Raw genomic sequence first — 7,042 nt, 5'->3', positions numbered from 1 at the left:
TCGCTTGCTTGGAGCGAATCCTAGACCTGATACCCTTCGAAACTACCAACTCCGCGACACCTATGGATGAGTCTGATGAATCATCGTCCTTCCGTTAAGTAGGTAGAGCATCAACACGTTCTGTCTACCTTATCCTTTATCCTTCCCCGTGAACGATGGAGATGGGGGCGGCCGGCAATGATGGCTATCATGCTGTTGAGGTTTTAATATGGGTCGGATTGATATGAATTCCTACTTACCATTTCCTAAGCAACTCTTATTAGATAATCAGCAGTCAAACATGATGAAGTCAGTGTGCAATCCGCCAAAATCATCGTCACAATGCAACGCAGCGCAACTAATTCCCATACAAATTTCAAACGCAATATAACAATACCCCACCCTAATATATATATATATATATATATATATATATATATATATATATATATATATATATATATATATATATATATATATATATATATATATATATATATATATATATATATATATATATATATATATATATATATATATATATATATATATATATATATATATATATATATATATATATATATATATATATATATATATAATTACAAGGAAGCCTCCGAACACGCCACGCGGCATCAGCAGGTTCTACCACATGGCACGGGCACTTCCACCACATGGCAACACAACGGCACCGTTATCAATTCGGACCCTCATCAACGTGGCCAACGTAAAATTGCAGACTAGACAGAACGATCGAATAAATCGATCGTGCTAGGAGCAGCAGCATTCAGTCTTGTATTAGAAACGTTCGAGTGAAGTGCAGTGATTTTTGAATTTATAATAAACATAGTTTTTTAAAACACCCAATGTAGGGTTGTGATTATTATTGGTGCAGCCGGTATTAGAAAGTAAAGAAGTGATTTATCGGAAAAACAGTGGACTTTCATCCTAACAAAGTGAAAAAAGGGATACCCGCTAAAATAAAACTTAGCATCGCTGGCTGAAGGCAACAGCCGCCAGAGTGATTCGAGGATCCCCCACCGATAAACACGTGGAGCAGCGTTCTTCAGCTACCTACACCACGACAGGTGAGTCAGTTTTTTTAATTTCAAAGAAAAACATTACTCATTTCGGATCATCGTACTACCAGATAGGCGCTCATCCAACCAGAAGATCGCACTACTAAATAGACGATCTTCTAATTGGCGTACTACCAGATAGGCGCTAATTCGAACAACACACTACTAGATAGGTGTCGTTCTTTGAAATCAACGAATGCCAAAAGCACTGAAAGACGCAAGGCAAAACAAATTTCTGTGCAGCAGGAATTTGAGCTCTTCAGAAGAATCTATCGATTCCATCGAGTCCAGAGGACATTCACACGTCCCCATCGACCAAGGAAAAATTGACGAGCTGACAAACATTATGTCGCTCAACAACACTAATGATCAACCCGTTGATCACCCCACCCTGGATGGTATCTTAGTTGCAATAAAACAAATCAGTAACAGGCAACAACAGCAAGAAGTATTCTTAGGTGCTATACAAGCAAAAATTAATAGCAGCGCGAGTGCCGGACAATTTATGCCGACGCCGCAATCACCACAACACTTAACTACGTCAGGCGATCCGTTCAAGATACCTGACCCAATCAAAATGCTACCCGCATTTAAAGGGAGCAAAAAACAATTAAACAGCTAGCTGGAGACAGCAGAAAAAACCTTGAGTGTCTTTGAACCCTTAGTGAGTCCATCGATATTCCAAATGTACGTCACAGCAGTGGCAAATAAAATTGAAGGTGAAGCAAGGGACATCTTGTGTACAAACGGTAGCCCTACAACCTTCACTGAAATTAAGGAAATTCTAAACGCCTGCCTAGGCGACAAACAAGAATTATCCACATACAACTGCCAACTCTGGCATACAAAAATGGATGGTAATATTAATCAATATTACCAGAAAACCAAACAATTAATACAGAATATAAAATCGATCGCAAAACAAAATATAACTCCAATTGGGACGCCATAAATTCATTTATAGACGAATACAGCCTGCCAGCATTTATTAGTGGCCTACAAAAACCCTACTTCGGCTATGTCCAGGAAAACGGTCCTAAAGATATCGAACAAGCATACGCATTTCTTTGCAAATTCACCTCCAATGAAACTACCCGCATCCCGATCAGAAAACCATATCAAAAATATATCAAAATTATTGCTCGATTTGATATTTATATCATATGATCATATAATTTTGATATATGTCGCTTGGAACAAATAATAAAAAAATTTAAATTATATCATGTTTTGATTTGTCAATAATGATATCATATAATATATCATATTTATATCAACCATATTGTCTTTTCAACATACTAAGAACAACAAAATAATATCTTTCCAAGATAGTTTTACGAAGCTATAATGATGCCATTAGAAATGAATCCTCCCAAGTACTGGCTCCAAATCGCATTACTGGTAGTCTTGTCTTGTCATAGGTTGGAATGTAAATACATAAGAGAATTTGTAAAGTTACTCGCTGATTACAGAACACAACAGAGAAAATGTTCCGCTGTAGGCCCACGAAGCAGCAAGTAGCTTTAGAGATTTGATTAGACCGGTTTCGGCATACGACAAGCCAAAAGAACAGCACTCTGTAAATCCTGAAGAGGAATGGAAGCTAAATGTATATAAATTGCAGGCAAGCTATTAAAGAAGAGTATAAAAGACTGGCACATGCGAAAGAAAAGGATTAAGCATTTTGAATATACTAAGGATGTAAAGCGCAAAACAGGAACGCCCCAGAAAAAAATTAACAAATTATAAAAGTACGCTGAACTAACTGCGAGTTCTAAGTTAGAACAACTTCTATCAAGTAGCTGCGACGGTAATAATAATAATCAAATTAGTAACACAGTGAAATTAAATGCAAATTGTACTAATGAGAATTATCTTTAACAAGAAATTATTTGATTTATTAATTAAAAACAAAAAAAAATATTAGGACCCGTCCCCCAAATCTTACGAATATTATATTATACCCTCTTTTATATGTATAAGTTAGCTGTAAAGTTTTTTTTTAGTTTCATTATATAAAACAAAATAATATTGAAATGTGTAACCCCCTAGTTTTAAGAAATTCAAAATGTAAAACAATGAAAAAATGGCACCTTTAAGCTAACGCATACGTGCCTTATCAAATAAACAAATTGAAAAAAAATAAATAATTGGATTTATGTGATACAATTCTGATATTTTCAGATATAATTACTGTCCTCAATTAGATATACACTATCTTAAATATCCGTCTGTTTGATATAATTAATATATCAAACCAAGAATCAACAAAAAGACTTTATATCAAAATAGACTGAGATATAATAAGATATAACCGATGCATTTTCTTGGTATAAAAACTTGATATTTTAACAACTATCCAGCTATATTTTATAGCAAACAGAGATATATATTTTTCCATGATATAATATCTTATTTTGATATAATTTTGATGTTGATTTCTGATCGGGATGATAAACAGAAACAATATCCTAAATACACTCCATCTGTAGAAAATAGCAACTTCAACAAAAAATTAAAAAACCGAAACGACGAAGCCAAACCAAACCGGCACAAGTTCAATCAACCCAAATTCGAACCATCTCAACGAAAATTTAAAACCGAGCCAATGGACGTCGATTCCTCAATCCGAAGCAAGTTTACACTGAACAAACAAATAAATAATAACGAAATTTCCGATGGAGATACAGAAAGTGAACAAAGCGAAACCGAAGAAATTTTTTATTGTATTTCAACTCAGAACTCAGAAACGTAACAAAGCAACTGAAGTCACACAATTTTTTACCATATCTCGTAATCACCAAATAAAATACGGGCCAAACCTTTAAATTTTTAATTGATTCAGGAGCCAACAAGAACATTGTGAAACCTGGCATACTTAGTAAGAAAAAAACAATCCAACCAACTAAAGGGCGAACACGAAATTATTGCGACACATTCAACAGGGCATAACTTTTTTACCATTGGGTAAAAATCAACCAAATTTTGCACACTTTCTCATTGATGTGTATTGTTTACATGCTGTCAAACTCGAAGTCGTGTTTTTCGATTCAACGAAAATGGAGGTGAACCAACGCGAGTGGAGAGAACAAATTCTTTCCAAACACCTGGAATTTCCTGACCTGTCGCACCGGCAGTTGGGAAAAATGTTGAACATTCACCATTCAACCGTCTCCAGAGTGTTGAAGCGGTTCCAGGAGCGGTTGACGTTGGACCACGGCAAAGGAGCTGGAAGAAAACCGGGACCGGAGAACAAAAAGACGGAGGGAAAGGTGAAGCGGATGATTAAAACAAATCCCAACGTCTCAAGCCGTGATTTGGCTAAAAAGATCGGCATGTCGCAAAGCTACGTCCAGAATGCAAAGAAGAGAGCTGGACTACATACATACAAGGTACAGAACTTCCCAAACCGCGATGAGCGGCAACAATCGACGGCTAAAACTCGGGCATGGAAGCTCTACGAGAAGATGCTGACAAAATATGGCTGCTGTGTGATGGACGACGAAACGTATATAAAAACCGATTTTAAGCAGATTCCGGGGTTGGAGTTTTTCACCGGCAAGAGCAAGTTCTATGTGGACGACAAATTTAAGAAGAAGAAAATGTCGAACTTCGCCCAAATATCTCATTTGGTAGGCCATCTGCTCTTGTGGACTGAGGAGTGAGCCTTTCGTGACAAAAGGAACAGTAAATGGCAAGATCTACAAATCTGAGTGCCTCGAGAAGCGCCTTTTGCCGTTCTTGCAGCAGCACGACGAAGCTCCGCTATTTTGGCCAGATTTGGCATCATGCCACTATTCTAAAAGTGTCCTGGAGTGGTATGAGGCCAATTCTGTCCATTTTGTTTCAAAGGACATGAATCCGCCAAACTGTCCGGAGCTGCGCTCGGTTGAGCAGTACTGCGCAATGATGAAGCGGGAACTTCGGAAGAGCAAGAAGACAGTCAAAGACGAGAAGGACATGTTAAGAAAATGGAAAAAACTGAGAAACTGGTACCGGATGACACTGTAAAGACTTTGATGGAGGGCATCAAGCGAAAATGCGTTCAATTTTACACTCAAGGCTCCATCGATTAACTTTTCTTTTGATTTTTGAAGTAAATATATGTATAAAACTACCCAAAATTTTTTGTTTGATTGTAAACATTATAAGAAAATTGGCATGATATTTTCGGTGTCGCAATAATTTTGTGTTCGCCCTTTACCACTAGAAACATTACAGGTGATAGAATAGTGCACAAAAAGGGTAAATGTAAAGTACTAAGTGAAAAATTACCACCAATTACCCTATATGAATTAGATTTCCACCCCGAGTTCGACGGTCTTATAGGCACAGAAACCCTTTCAAAATTCAACGCCGTATTGAATTATCAGAATCTCACACTAACAGTGTGTGACACAATATTCCCGGTACATAAATACAACATCGAACCAACGAGATTCGAACAAAACCATTTTCTCACCCTTAGCACCGATAAAAACGGTGATTGGCTTGTCACTAAACCTTCAAAATTGAATGAAAACATAATCATCGAACCCGGAATCTATAGAGCTAAAAATAATAGAACCACAGTCGTAATTCGAGCAAACAAGAAACCAATCTCACATACCTCATTCCCGGAATTAAAATTACAAGTTAACAACTTCGAAACACGAAGTTTCTTCTCAGACAAACCGAGTATGAAAAAATTGGAACCACACCCATTCGACGAACTAATCAGAACAAAACACCTTTCCAAGTTCGAAAGAGACCGACTACTAGATACCCTTAAGAATCATAGCGATGTAATACTTAAAGAAAACGAAAAACTAATTGCAACTACGAAAATTACATACAATTAACACAACTGACGACCTCCCGGTCTATACCAAAACCTACAGATACCCCCATGCTCATAAAGAAACCGTAAAAGAACAAGTCAACGATATGCTAGAAAACGGCATCATAACACACTCAGAATCTCCGTGGAACGCACCAATTTGGGTAGTTCCCAAGAAATTGGACGCATCTGGGAAAAGGATATTCAGGGTTGTCATCGATTATCGTAAATTGAACGATAAAACAATCGAGGACAAACACCCCATACCTCAAATTGAAGACATACTCGACAGTTTGGGGAAAGCAACATACTTTACCACTCTAGATTTAAAATCAGGTTTCCACCAGATTGAACTCGACGAAAGTTCAAGAAATAAAACTGCTTTCAGCACTGATCAAGGGCATTATGAATTTCTACGAATGCCGTTCGGATTAAAAAACGCACCGGCGACATTTCAACGAGTTATGAACTCAATACTTGGCGACCTAATCGGAAGAGTTTGTTACGTGTACCTCGACGACATAATAGTGTTTGGCAGGAATTTGAAACACCATTTAGAAAATCTTTGAAGTTCTCAAAAGACTAACCCTATCAAATTTGAAAATCCAGGTGGATAAGTGCGAATTCTTAAGAAAAGAATGTGAATTCCTAGGACACAGATAAAACAATCTCTAGGACTGCTTAGTTACTATAGGAAATTTAACATGGATTTTTCAAAAATAGCAAGACCAATGACAAAATACCTAAAAAGGAATGATACTCAACACAAAAGACCCAGAATACATTGCACAGTGGTCCAGATCGCTAATTTAGGAGGAATTTTTACTTTCTGACAAACCTGTATAATTTTGCCATATCATGTCTTAGGATGAATTGGTGTACATCAGAAGATGCTTCTTTTTTATTGGAATAGTTATTAGGGTGGTTCAAATTTATCTAAAATACAAAAATAAACTTTTTACTGAAGAAAGATAGAGCTCCACAGTCTTCCACAAAGTTGTAAAGTAACTTATTTTGAAGAAATTTGTTGAATATATTAAAGCTCTATCTCTTTTAGTTTTTGTTATACAAGAAATTTAAAAAAAAGATTAGGGTGATTCTGAAAAAAAAACGTTTTTTTAGTATAACTTTCGTATCTTTTACTTTTTGTTAACACAACCTTTGA

The sequence above is a fragment of the Topomyia yanbarensis genome, chromosome 1, assembly GCF_030247195.1.
Source record: "Topomyia yanbarensis strain Yona2022 chromosome 1, ASM3024719v1, whole genome shotgun sequence".
Taxonomy (NCBI): Eukaryota; Metazoa; Arthropoda; class Insecta; order Diptera; family Culicidae; genus Topomyia; species Topomyia yanbarensis.
The sequence above is the reverse complement of the archived record's forward strand: the minus strand, read 5'-3'. Positions refer to the sequence as shown.